The sequence below is a fragment of the Ruditapes philippinarum genome, unplaced genomic scaffold, assembly GCF_026571515.1.
Source record: "Ruditapes philippinarum isolate M1 unplaced genomic scaffold, ASM2657151v2 ctg620_1_1_1_1, whole genome shotgun sequence".
Taxonomy (NCBI): Eukaryota; Metazoa; Mollusca; class Bivalvia; order Venerida; family Veneridae; genus Ruditapes; species Ruditapes philippinarum.
In genome coordinates this window covers 27,054-42,800 of record NW_026863506.1, presented here as the reverse complement: position 1 = coordinate 42,800, position 15,747 = coordinate 27,054, and the positions used below count along the sequence as shown (strand labels likewise).

The following is a 15,747-nucleotide window of genomic DNA, read 5'->3' as shown; positions in this document are numbered from 1 at the left end:
CAGATATTATTACAAAAAAGTATTTAAATTTTCATTTGATTAAATGCATATCCTAAAGGAGATATTCATATTTTACTTTAAGAATTGTTTCAATCCGTCAATTGCATAATTTTCACTTGACGTTTGTGCCTGTAATGTACTTTTTTACAACAATATTTCCGGAATGAGTCACTTTTAGTATATAGCCTTTCTTAAAAAAAATGTTTAAAACAGAAGCATCAATATATCATGCATTTACCTTCTACGACAATTTATGACATTTAAGTAATTAATGCAAAAATGAATACATATTTACAAAACGGAAACTAAAGAAAATCATGTTATTTCAAGAAACAAGTGAAGTTTTTTGGATATTTTTTTGTCTTTCTTTTTTCTCGAGATGTTTTTGTTTCTTTGCGAATCATTTTTGTTTCTAATTAATTAATTAATTAATTATTACTTTTTCTTTAGCCATGAACACTATAACGATTTGAAAGACATATTAATACGCAGACATACAGTTCCAACATCACACGAGCTAAAAACTACGTCATAATTCCGTAACATTGTCCAAACGATGGCATAATCATTTAGGTAGGTAAGCGTACATTTTCTAATAGCTTTGGTATAATAATGGTGCTTTACATAGCTGCCAATCGAAAAAAGACACAGTTATAATTATACTGATTATCAATTTATCTAAAAAAGTACAACATCATATTGTAACACCTAAAATGGTTCTTTCTTGGAAACAATCTTTTCTAGACATTTTCGAGGACAACCTTTGATTATATGACATATGACTAAAGGACAGAACAACGTTACAGTAAATTGTACGTTTTAGCTTGAAACGTGTCATAATTCTGAAACTACCAGCATCAATGTTCGTAGAAGGAGATACTCTGAATGACAATTTAATGAGAGTTTTATCTGACGTGCGCTCTTATGTCGTGTTTGCACATATTCAAAGGTGTAGTAATGACATCAGACTAGATGTAAGTGAATTGCTTTGTTTATATTTCCTTCTCAAATATCAGTTTCGTAAATGATGTGAAAACAAAGATTAAAGGACATGTGTGTTTTTGTCAGTCTATTAATTACGCTGAAGACTCGTCAAAGATTCTTTAAGAGATACAACACAAATGTCTTAACATATTTGTTCTCAGGCAAGCAAAATGTACTATATGCTTTTAAAGCCGAATTTTTCTGTTCAGAAGAGCCTCGAAGCAGGAAAATAGTACTTGATTATTATATAGAATTTTGCGACTATTTTCAAACTAAATACTGTATAAGTGGTTATTTTTGCGTAACAAAACTTTTCCGAATTTAAAATAGCGGATTTTTGCGTGCGGAAATATTTGCGAAAATATTATTTCTTAAATTTAATACTGTTTTTCTGATATAATTTAATTAGCAGGTACATGTTAAGATAATTTATTTATATTCTCTTTTTCAGTAATTAAAACATTTGAAATGCATTTAACATATGTAAATATTTGGGATTTTATAATTATTGTACCTAAAAGAAAAAAATGAGAGTTGTTTACACACACATGCGTATATTGTGAATAGGTTTTTGTCAAAGTAAGTACGAAATGGCGGCCAAAATTCAAAATGGCCGCCAAGATGGCCGCCAAAATCAACTATTTTGAGATACGCTTCCGACAATTTACAATATTTGCAAAATAATGCAATATCTAGCATTATATGTTATTATCTTCTGTTTTAAACCAACAAAAAAATCTCGTAGAATTATCTGAACGATTCTTGTATTTTACACTCGGATGGACTCTTACTATATTACAAAGAAACATTTAAATTTCCCTTTCATAAAATGCATATCATAATGAAATAATCATATCTTAAGATTTGTTCAAATCAGTCAATTGCATAATTTACGCTTGGCGTTAGTCCCCTAAATGTACTTTTATCAAACTATATTGCCGGAATGAGGCACTTATTCGTAAAAGGCTTTATCAGTATAAAATTAGTATAAAGCCTTTCTTTGGAATGATTAAAAACAAAACCATCAATACATCCTTCATGTTCTTTCTACGACAGTTTTATGACATTTACTTACTAAGGCAATTGAATGCAAGGTGAATAACATATTTAAAAAATGAAACAAATATACGACGTATAGTTTATTTTTTTGTGAGTCATTTATGTTTCTTTTTTACTATAAAGTTTTTTGTTTCTTTCCGAAACGTTTCTGTTTTAATTTATTATTTAATTATCAATGTTCCCTTAGCCAAGAAAGAATTTAACAATTTGATAGACAATTTAGTACGCAGACATGCAGTTCAAACATCACACGAGCTGAAAACTATGCCATAATTTTGAAAGATTGTCCAAACGATGATAGATATTCTTATTACCATTTGCCAAGTACAAGGCAAGATATGACAGGCTCAGATTGATAGATTCGTCGAGTGTTTCCGCTCACTTTGAATGGTATCAATCTCTGTCGACAAATTTCATTTAAGGAAAGAAGATCCGCAATGATTGATTTCCTAAATGTAAACGAAACCGTTCTAGTTTTCTTCTCCTACTGTCCAACGACAAGGTTTTAAGAATCTTTCAAAGCAGGTTTTGAATGCTTTCAAGGGATCACTTTGTATCCAGATTTTTGTATTGCTCTTTTCAAGGCAAATATTGTATTACCTGTTTTAATAAGTGAAAATATTATAACCTAATGTAATCCACGTTTACCTAGGAAAACATTCATTTTCTAATGGCTTAGTTATGCAAACGGTGCTCTACATAGCTGCGAATCAAAAGTTAACAGGTATGATTATACTCATAAACAATTTATCTCAAAGAGCTTGGAATGTCACATCATGCTTGACATGGAAATATTGCAAGATTATGAAGATTATATCATTTACATATCAAGAAGGACACAGGTGCTCATATGTATAAATATAACATATTTCAGCAACTGTTTATCAATTTCATCCATTCCACAAAACATAAATCTCTTATTACACTACCAGTTGGCATCTAGTGAAAGATAAAACTATGAATAATATTTGTTTTGATATTTATTTGTCATAATTCTACACTACGACTTTATGAATATGCATGTATCTGATAAAACGATGGTAGACCGGATAATTAACGTTTCTTTAAATCTGAATAATTCTCTATGAATCATTCAAAAGACACATTAATTACCTTAACAAATTATTTATGCAATGGCATTTGAAGTGTTTGCTAAATAAATGAACATACAAATCATGCAGAAAAAAGTCAAGCAGTCAGTCAAAATCTGATTGAATACGACATTACATTTTCCAAAAAGAATGAATAGTGTGACCAAAAATTACGGTTTAGGAATATATTTGTTCTTTGGCATGCGTCTTTGCGTTATTTCAATACACTATTCCAGTGAATATTCATTGCTTCGGTGTTTCTTTTACTTTGAAAATATCAAATATTTTAGAAAATGTGTTATTTAATATTTAGAAAATGTTTTCTTGGCACCACCTATAGCGAACATTACAGATCAATCAATCGCATAATTTTGGTCATTATTGTCATCCTACAGACTTACTTCAGTTTATTCTGATTGTCTGTGGACATGTCATTACATAAGGACATTTGGATTGGTATATAAAACTTTTTGCAGTGACATCTAATCAGGATACCACTTATCAATTGCAGCTTTGTTAGATCGATTTCGCAATTCGTCCTATTTGTACAACGGTATACTTCTTGTGAATATACTGAATGACGATTTGTTTGGTCTATGCAGTACTGCACATCTTGATATATTGTGTGATAGCCTATCTAATAAAGACATGAATGCAAATACAACATTATTGCGATTTCATGGAAAATATGTTGATGTTATAATAATTCAGATCATTACATTAAACAGTAATTTGAATTATTCGTAGACTTTATACATGATATAAAACTAATCAGAATAATAAGCCATTGTACAATAAAGTCATTCAGTATGCATCCCATAATTGCAACATGTCTTCATACAGACAGACTTTTGGAGATTGTTTTTGCGGTCAAGATATAAAAAGCTCTTTACAGTAACTGACATTTTATCAGACTCCAACTGATCATGTTGTTTGTTTTGCTAGATACAGGAATGTATGATAAATAACAATAATTTCCTGTCATAATTGACCAAGCCGATACAAAACTAGCACACATGTATATCAGTAAACAAAGGGATCCCTCGGAAGCATTAATCACAACAAAATTACATGAAAGATTCAGAATTGCAGTTTGATTGAGTCTGTACATGAGGGATAATGAATAAGTGCAACCTCCCTCACGCTTCTAGCACCGGCTTAAGCGGCCTTCAATTCTCAACACTTAATAGTGCTGGCGTCAATGATCCCGAAGGACCAGAAAAATATAACATCACTGAAGTAAAGTACGGCGCAACTCTTTACAACTGCCACACGTCACTTGACACCTTATGTTGTGGAGCATAAAGATTTGGAAACAAAGTGATCTCTCGAAAGCATTAATCACAAAAAATTAAAATTGCAGGCTTAGTTTGAGAGTTGAATATCAGGTGAGTATTGCTCAGTATTGAAATTCTACAATTTGTTTCTTTTTATCTTTTTTCTTTTTATCTTTTTATTTATTTATTTTTTGGGGGGGGGGCACCCATATGTGATAAACGTTTAATGCAGACATGACCTAATTGTAGAATATGGACTAATTCTGTCGTGAACTATGCACATTTAATTGTCTAACGTAGTTAATTTTGCAATCATTGATTTTCAAGAGAAACAAATTTAGACACATGTCCATATAATAATAGTTGACAGTATTTTTCTACCTAGTCTCAAATAGCGATAAAAGATGCTTTTTGTTACTATTTCAGTATTTATCATCATCGCCATCACTCCAAGAGCTTTACGATTAACAACTAAGTACGCAAATTAGAATAAATATTTATACTTTATATTATAGTTTTATGTGAAGAAAGGTTTTAACTAACAAGGTTTATTCAGTATGAATTTGAATGTTCTTGTATTGGTGAAATATAATCTGACACGTATTGCTGAAAAAATTTCATAGACATTTCTCTTTTGTCAATTCGACTTGGATTGACAGCACAAAAAGTATTACTATAAGATTGTTACATTGTGGATGCAGTAACATTTTCAGGTCTCAGGCGTTAACTTATGTTCATAAAAATTGAAATTTATTGATGTAAAACGAATGAGGGTTAACAAAGTTACGTTACCAAAATACCTTTTAGGTATAGATATTTTCACATTACTTATGCAAGTCTCAGTTTTCCGTTTTTCCTTAATAACACTAAAATATATCTAACAAACAACTCCACATTTAATCATATAAAAATGCAATATTGATAAAACGTTTCCTTATTTTATTTTATCAAGATTTCTTTACAAAAATCACTTACTTATAGTCGTTAAACCAACATTTCAGTGCAGATGCAGTGATACTTAACCACTCTATTGTATATAATTTCAGAAAACATTAAGGGAATCCAAAACGTTACTTATTGGACATCGAGTTGAGTCATCATTTTTATCTGTTGCTTCTTGGCAAACTTCATTTATTTTGAACAAATCTGCGACTAATGTTCTTTACAATACGGTATTAATTAATTATTTTATACGGAATCAATGACAATGTAGTTTATTTATTTTCCCCAATTGCATGCGTGCACATGTAGCGTCGTAACTTACCATTTTCCATAGAACTGTTCACCGGATATAAACATGCTTTGAGTCATGATAACATCAAAACAATTGACTAAGGCAAGACAAACAAAATCAATGTACTTTAACTTTCTAACTATTCACAAGTATATATGCAGTATTATATTGTGTGTTGTGTAAGAAACGTTATAATTATTCAATCATTAAAAGAAGTCGATAAATGTACTTATGTATTTATTTTCTTAATTTTATCTCAATATCTTTGATTGATTTGCTTAATGACAACCGTCCTAGATTCCTGCAATTACTTTTCAACAATTAGGTTTTAAGAATCTTTCAAATCAGGTATTGTAATGCTCTTTTCAAAACAGGAATTGTATTGCTCGTACAACAAGTGGTGTTAATAATAAGCCAATGCCATCAACATTTAGGTAGGTAAGCGTACATTTTCTAATAGCTTTGGTATGCTCATATGCTTTACCTAGCTGCGAATCGTAACAAGACACTGTAATGATTATATTAATAAACAATATATCTTAAAAAAACACAACCGTACAACATCATATCACGCCCTACGTAGATATGTTGGAAGATTATATCATTTACACAAGGACAATATAGGCGAGCACTCATAAAAGGAAATAAGACACATTTCAGCAACTGTTTATGAATTCCATTCATTCCACAAAACAGAAATTGTCTCTTATTCTACTATCAGTTGGCATCTAGTGAAAAATACAACTATGAATAATTTTTGTTTTGATATTTGTTATGATTCCACACTATAACTTTATGAATATGCATGTATCTGATAAAAGCGGTAATAGACCGGATGATTAATGTTTCTTTAGATCGGAATAATTCTCCATAAATCATTCAAAAGACACATTTTTACCTCCATCAATTAATAATACCATGGTATTTCGAAGCAATGGCTGAATAAATGAGCTTACAAAAACATGAGGAAAATGTCAAGCAGTCAGTTAAAATGTCATTGAACACGACATTACATTTTCCCAAAACAAATGAGTATTGTGACCAAAAACAATCACGGTTTAGAAAATTATATGTTCTTTTCTATGCGTCTTTACTTTATTTCGATACACAATTCCAATGTTATATTCATTGTTTCGGTGTTCCTGTCACTTTGTAAACCTATCGAATGTTTTAGAAGATTGTGTCACTACATATTGAGGAAATGTTTTCTGAGCAAAACAAATCAATCACATTATTTTGACCATGTATTTTCCTTCTACAGACTTACTTCATTTTTTCCTTTTTTTCTGGACATAAAAAGACATGAGGGCATTTGGATTGCTATAAACCTTTGCAGCAACTGATACCGTTTAACATTTTGTTTGTTTTGTTAGTTGCAGGAATAAATGATCGATTTTGCAAATCATCGTCTAAGTTGTACAAACAAGACGGTAGGTTTTTTTGTGTATAGTGAATGTCAGACGGTTTGTATGGTTAATGCAGTACTGCACATTTTGATATTTTGTGTGAAAGCCTATCTTATATAGAGATTAATTCAAATAAAACAATATTGCGGATCTTCGGAAATATGCTTTTGTTATAATTATTCATTAACTGTATTGTTGTTTACTGATCATTATTTTATTTTTCTGGTCCTGAGTTCATGAACTTTATTAATATTTATTAATGGTAGTTATATTTTTGGTATCATTGAGTCCAGCACTTTTAAGTGTTGATAATTGAGTAATGCTCAAGGCGATGCTATGGGCGTGAGGGATGTTGGACTTTTTCATTACCCCTCATGTACAGATTCAATCAAACCGAGTCTGCAATTTGTATGTAGTTCAGCTGTTAATGCTTCAGATGGATCAATTTTTCCAGATATTTAAACAGTTATTTGAATGTTTCCTTTTTTATTTAAATAATTAATTAATATATGATACAAAAGTAATCAGTACGATAAGCCATGGTACAATAAACTCATCGAGTATTCATCCCATAATTGAAACATATCTTTATACAGACTTACACCTAATCATAGAGATTGTCCTTGCGAACAAGATATACAATTGCTCTTTACAATGACTGACATCTAATCAGACTCCAACTAATCGTTTTGTTTGTTTTGTAAGATAAAGGAATGTATCATCAGTTACGATAATTTATTGTCTTAATTGACCAAGTAAGTCGATACATAACTAGCACACATGTATATATTAAGGCAATTAAATGACATATAAAATAGTTTATAATTTGATGTTGTGTGTTGTATTTTGTCCGAATCAACTTAAAATTAGAAATAAAACAAATACAACTATTTTGCCATTTATAAAAAAGTGTTTTCATTGAAAAATGTATTTGCCTAACAGACCTTGACCCTTTCTTTGAGTTACCTTTTTACTGAGTCGTTTAAGCTAATTAGCACGTGCTACAATATTCATAAGTTTAATCATAATATAAAATGTCATGAAGTATTCCATTTGTATCTACAGAAAAAAGGAGTTAACGAATGATCTGAAATTTTGCCCTCAAGTTATTTGTCTACATCAAATCAAGTCGATGTAAATAATTTGCCGAAGTATTGTTTTTTTTTTATTTAAATTTATGTTTATATAATACAAAACGACCATAAGATTTTTAATTCTATATGTTAATAATAACTATAAGACGTTTGTAAATGATGAATTAAAATGTCTTAAAATATTGAATTCTGAATAAAGTATATACTGGAACTGGTTGAGAATTCGTGTAATAAACATAAAGAACTTAAGCAAAGCTTTTCTCAATCTGAACATCTGCGTTGACGATTCTTATTGTAAGGTTACAATTTGTAAATTTAAAAAGTGTTGATGTAGATGCCTGAAATAGGTCACTGGAGAAAGTAGGTTTCTGGATAAATAATGTAAAGACTGTGAGCTATTATTCTTTCAATCCTCAGGGTAAAAAGTGATGATCCGTTAATGGTACTGATAGGTGTCTGAAATACCTAGTATCAAAAATACTTAAGGACTTTTCGGGGACCTTTACATATTTTACCATTAATTAATATCCAAAACATTTTAATCGAATTTTGTAGTGCTATTCTAGGAAATGTATTCAGTGTCAAAATAATGTGGGGTTTATTTTTTTATAATTTTTTTTGTAATGCTCAAATGAGTATTGCTTAGAATTGAAATGCCATTTATTCTGTGTAGTAGGCAGTAGATTTAATACCTTTTTGTCTATTATTGCCTAAATACCTATTATTGTGCACAATTTTATCATTCCAACATATCTTAAGGAAAGCACCATGATTGATGCATTTGCCCGTATGGCATTAACGTTTTATACAGGCATAACCTAATTGTGAAACATGTACTAATTTTGTCGTGTATTATGCACATTTAATAGTTTTACGGAGGTAATTTTGTCTTTTCAAGAGATCCGAAACCAATGTATTATTTTTTACCTTGAATTAAATAACGATAACAATGTTATTTGTCATTATTTCGGTCTCACAAATCATCGTCATCACTTCAAAAATATTACAATTGATAACTAAGAACGCAAATTATAAAATACATATTTATGCTTAATTTGTGTAGTTTGAAAAAGGCAAGTATCTAACTTTCATGTTTCATTATTCTTAACATAATTTTGTGTTAAATATATAATGTGACACGTACTGTTGAATAAATTTCATCGAATTTTCTCTTTTGTCAATTCCACGGTAATTGACAGAACAAGCCAACTTTAACCTTTAGAAATATTGATAATGCAATACATTCGGGGGTAATAGGTTTTAATATGCTTTAGTTTAAATGAATATTTCAAAATAGTAAATGTTTTTTTCTTAAAAGACTTAAACACATTTTACGGGAATTTTTTGTGTATTTATCATTTTAATTATTAAAAACCTTTGTCAATTAATATCACAAATTCTACCCTTGACAAGATCTTGCATTTGATAATTTTAGGAAGCATACTCAAGATTGATTCAACTAAAGGATTCAATGACTCAACAAAAAGCTTCAAGATTTCATAACGACTTTGCTATTTTATACAATGTTCTTACATGCGTTAAGAGAAACGGGCTATCAAAATTAACGCCTCGATATATCTTTAAAAGTTTCGAAAGTACGTGAGAGCAATGGCCTACCACAGGATTTATTGTTACAATTTTAATGCAGAATGTAATTCAGTCACATGATTAAAATTCAAATTAACTGATGTAAAACGAGATTTAATAACTATAACGAAATTCTGTCAATAGACACTGTTAAACTAATAGATTTAAAAATAGAATATAGAACAAATGATTTAGTACTACTTTTAAATACAGCTTCTAACATTGTTACAAACTGGCGAAACAAAATATCCTTTATTGAAGCTAGTGCCAATTCTTTAACGTTTACAAACCGAAATTTGCATAATCCTATCGTAAGTACTAAACGTATATGTTCAGGTCTGTACGAAATGTAAAAAATATCAGTCAATTGTGCAATTACCATCTGAATTGGCCATCAATAGTTCTCTCAAAAAATTGTATTGCTAAAATGAGGCACTTGTTAAGAAAATTGAAAATAACCTTTCTTATCAAATTATTTACTTGACTAAGTTCATCTGCAATCACTATAGTAAGGTTATTCTATTTGCTTAAGTCTGATTGATTTTCACGCTAAATCAGGATTGCTGTATTCATGCACTATGTCCAACTTTAGTCTGCAGGATTCGTTTGTTTGTATTATAAGATTAATATGTATTTAATTCTGCATGTTAACTTGTTTTGGCAATTTTTTCTAGAATTACGGTTTTGATCAAATGGAATACTGTGCTAATTATAACACTTACTAAATATTTTTCTAACAAACTTTTTTATTTGAAGTTCTCATCAATATAGAGTATTGTTCAGACAATAGTAAAGATTTTGCCGTTTCATCTCGGGTAAATTATATAAAAGTATCATCAAAATCTGCAAGTTGTTATTTCAAAGTAAGATAGAAAAAAAAGTTAAAGACACATTATGCCTTTGAAACTAATTATCGTTTTCTTCGGTAGTGTTGAAATAATAATTTTACAGCATGTCAGTGCTAACCCCTTGTTATGTGTAATGATCCTATGTTTTAAATTTATTTGTCATAAAAGAAGCAAGTTGTCAACAAAGTAGTATTTTATAGTTTTACTAAAATTAAAAAAGAAAGGAATCAAAAACGGAATAAAAAGCCTTTGTTTTCATTGATCATATATATAGGTTTGCTATTATAATTGGACTTTTACCAAAAGCAATTTAAGGCAAACAATGGTCAGTTAATTGGCCAATGAGAAACGTTTTGAAAACTATTACAGGACACCAAAAACAAAAAGGTTTTGAGAAATTTGTTATATATCTTTGTAGACCAATATTATTTTACAAAATCAATACTGGTTGTACAATTGTTGTAATCAGCATTCCTGACAGATTGTGAAATCTTATCTTTTGACAAATAAATTTCATTGCCCAAAGTTGTTAACCTTCTGCAAAAACTGATATTGTATATATATATTCGCTGCCAGAAAAAACTACAGACGCTTTCAATTAATATACTGAATTAAAATCATTAGATTTTTCCGATAGCATTGGAGGAAATAAAAATATAAAATATAAGTTGAATCTTTATTTAAACGACTTTGTTGCATTTAAGTTCCGTTTTTAAATTAGACTTTGATTTTTTATTATGATAACGATGGCCATTTTAAATTACCATTTTTTTAAAGCAAATTTAACATTGTTGATGTTTATTTACGCGACAAATGGATTCTTTCATACAGATATTATCATTACTCTTGATAATGTGAATTATCAGTTGTGTTCTCAAGTGTTAACTTAAAGTAAAACTTTTCAATTTTGATACGGTTAGCTGATTCGTTCATCGTCAAATGAAGGTAACATCACTAAGACGGAAAATTATTTCAATTAAACTAATCAAAATCATCAGTTACAGACCATTTTAACATATCTGTTTAGTTACACAAAATTGGTCTGAAGAGTATATATATCCTTAACTCATGTGTCATGGTCCAAAGTATCTGGGATCATTTCGTTTCAATATTCCCTGAGATTCGTAAATGCAATACAAGACGTCCTATTCCTGTTTCAGCTATATGTTTTTAATATAAAAGAAGGACAACTAGGATAATTCTCTAACAAATAAGTAAATGTGCGGTGCTTAAATGTCCTTTATGCATCAGACTGGCTATCTTTTTTCCTTAAAAGCTTTTAATATTGGAATCTTGTTAACATTCATATAAAAAACTCATTTGTCATATAGATGAACTATCTTTGCTTTATTTGCTCTGTTGGCAATAGCTATAATAATAGGGAACATGGTTTAATGGACAAATACAAAATTATAATACTTTGTTTCCTTTTTGCTACCTTTACGACACATTACTACACATTCAGCGCTTATTACCTCTGTCACCTGTTAAGCATCTAAAATGCCCTGAATAAATTATTAAAAAATCATTTAACACATATTTGACATTGAATGAATAAATTAAAATTTGATAAATATGGATTTTTAGGCATAGTGTGCCTCTAATATAAAAGTATGTCGATGCCATCTATTGTTGACATTCAAGCTTTTATTTCAGTTGATAAGATGCTCATCGATTTTGAACTATTGGTTTGTTTCACGACAGAATAACAAAAACTACTGTGTTTATGTCTAGACAAGTTTGGTAGTATTGTAAGAGAAAATGAAAAATGTTCTTCTCAGTGTAAACCCTGTCAGCAATAAAAAATAATCACATGCGACTAGACTCTTTCCTTGTCTTGTTTTGTATCAGGAAAGCAAACAAACCTATTCAGATGAAATCCATTTTCTTTTGAAATTTGAAGAAAGGAAACAAACCAAAACTAGACAAATATGTTTAAACGGTTGCTTAAAATAAAGTAAAGTAAAGTAATTGCATTTTATAGTCTAAGTTTCATGCTAACGCAAGTTCACCGACTTTACAGCTATTACCCCTGGTCATCGGGCTACTGGTATCTATCTATCAATCTCCCTGTGGAGTCTTCTAACTCCGCTTAGTGCAGCAAATTTTGGCGCAACGGAATTATACCACCCTTGCAGGTACCCATTTACACCTGGGTGAAGTGAAGCAATCGCAGGTAAATTTCTTGCTCAAGGAAATTAGCAGTGCCCCTGGTGGGGTTCGAACCCAGGACCTCTCGATCCCTAAGCGAGCGTCCTTCCACTGGACTACTGATGCTACTTTTAATAATATATATTGTGCTTTTTTATAGAAGATGTTTTGATATGAAAACAAAAGCATTGGAAACGAATACAAAAAAGATTTTCATACACCTTGATTCGTAATCAAAGTGTTGTTACATGTACGAGAGACGATAACGAAATACGAGGGATGATTAAAAATAAACCGGACTGTGACTGTCAATTCAAGAATTTTCAAACTATCACATATTGTTATATATCACACTTAATCGGAAAACAATACATGTAAACTGATGCTTTTTCTAATCTGATAACGCAAAAAGCTTGTCCGTAACAGCGAATTCAAAAACCATGGTAACGTACACCCGTCGCAGTACGTAAATTCGCCTTGACATCAGGCGCTTTAAGCTGCGTATATTTTACAATATGGCACATTTAGATTTCAAAAATACGCAAAAATCGTCATGAACTATATCTTTGACGTTGTAAGTAAAAATGACTTAATTTAAACGATATTTTTATTTGCAATCACAATTCCAACGTCACATGTTAATGAAATACTCCCGTTAAAACCATGTCGTCGGAATGTCTCGAAAATCGATCCATAAAAAAATTGTCAAAAGTTAGACAAGAAACTGTTTAAAACGTAGAAAAAGACTATGGCTATCAAGGGAAAAGTTCCAGAAAGCCACAGCATATTTTATATTAGCAGAAAGAATTAAGAAAGGGGAATAGAGAAATAGAAAACAAGTAAGGGAGAGACAGAAAAAATAAATTTTCAAGGACGTTGGTGACGTCAATCGCCAATACGTTGAAAAATGACAGTCGATTGACTGCGGACATTGTCAACGATGTTCGACAGTAGCTACGGGACGATGCAGTCAACTCTAAGGATTTTAAAATGATAATAGTTAATGCATTAATTACATATATTGTATTCTTGGTTTACAATTGTTTCAATTATTTTCCTATTTTAAGCAGTAGTTTTATGGATAAATTGTGTCAACAATTAGACAGTCACTGTTCAAAATCGGCAATGCGTTTCATTTATTTTAAAATAATGACAATTTTGGTCATATTTGTATTATTCTTTTATTTTATCTTATGTATGATACATTATCATTCAGCAACATTATTTTACATTATTTGTAATACATAATATAGTTAATTGCATGTGCGATTTTTCCAACAATCAAGTTACAGAAGGAAAGAACGGAAGTTTGCGTCATTACAGGAGCTTTTTTTATCATCATCCATTCTTTTACAATACAATATAATACCCACTTGTATAGAAATATATATATAGGCAGTGGATCCGCTGCATCACAACATGACTGTACCATGTATTGGCCTACTCCGTAATGAGTAAAAAGTTGATCCGTTAAGGAAAATACGCCTGTGACGTCGTTAACGTCAATTTCAAAGTTATACCGTGCGCCGCATTGCTTTACATGTACATGCCAATAACGTCATAACTTTTTTCTTTGTTAATATTTCTTGTTGGTATTTTTTGTATCATTCAGGGGATAGATTCCGATTTATTGTCCGTGTATTTTTATGTAAATTCATTTAACAGGTAAATAATCATTTACAAAGTCCGGTTAATTTTTGATCATCCCTCGTACTCTTAATATGGCAATAACAATTATGAAACAGCAATAGTAATAGTTCTATCTAACCAATACATAACGATTAAATAGTAGTCACGTTTATCATTTCATTTATCGGCCGACCATATTTTTCCAAATGGCATTTCAATGACATTTTGATTAATTGTTACTTTAGCTTACGGTTCTATAATTAAAAGCTATCGATATTCATTTGTTTGTTTTATATATTAACAAGTAACTGTATCCACATTTATTTTTTGTGTGACAAATCATGTATTTTTGGTTGACTATCACGAAAACGGAAAAATGAAACGATTAATTAATTATTAAACTTTAATTGATTTATATTATTTTCGTCACCCGGTTTGATATTTTCTACAAGATTAGTTAACACTTCAAATAGAAGGGAGATCATTTGTGTTCATTTCCTCTTGCATAATTTTAATTTTATGTGAGCGTTCTATAAATGTATTGTACTAATATTGATCAATATTTCCTGAAAATAAATATATTTAATTTAGCTATAAAACAGATTGTATAAACAATTATTAAATCAACAACCTCAAACAAGAACCTTTTGACTACTGGCGTACAGTTCATTTTTTCAGACACATTGGAACAACTTATATGAGATTTTTCAGATCTGTCTATAAGCTAGTCTCTGTTGTACTATTTATTTTGGATAGTATTGTTCCCGTAAAAAAATCAGGTTTAATCACTAAACAAGATAACGTTAAATAAATCACAAAAAAAGGTAAGACCAAAAATAATGACAATTGCAAAATCGCGTTAATTTACATATTTACAATTATATATTGATTAGAAAACTGTTACCCTTTGATATTCTCTCAGTGTCTTGTCTGGAACTGGAAATTATGATAACACATATGTATAATATGACAACAGTACACAGCTCCTCCAAAACAAACACAAATATAACAATTTTATAAAAGACGATTAAGTAAAATATTATTTATGTTTTAAAATGTTTTTACTGTAAACTTAAAGTATTAAGTGATGATGACATTGATAATTTTGAGCAATAACATTGATGAATCATTTTTCTTTTTATGTTTCTAACGTTTTCTTACTAGACTCAACAAATAAATTAAATAAAGATAGAGGAACAAATCTTGGATAGTAACATGACAGTATCCATATGGTTCCAAATATAGTGAATGTGTGTTGCCATATTTCAAATTTTGTCAAGCTTACTTATAATTTCAATATAATTTATATTTTAAAACTAATCTAATTTCAATACTTATGATGCACATAATTCCTTCCAGAAAATATAGGCTTTGTCAGAAGTAATTT

The 15,747-nt window shown here is 30.0% G+C and overlaps 1 non-coding gene across 1 annotated transcript; it reads right to left on the bottom strand.

The window, feature by feature from the left end:
* Positions 1-12,785: 12,785 nt before the first annotated feature.
* Positions 12,786-12,857, bottom strand: Trnap-agg (transfer RNA proline (anticodon AGG)). Its single transcript has one exon. It is a non-coding gene; the product is annotated as a tRNA-Pro (tRNA).
* Between the last annotated feature and the right edge of the window lie 2,890 nt (positions 12,858-15,747).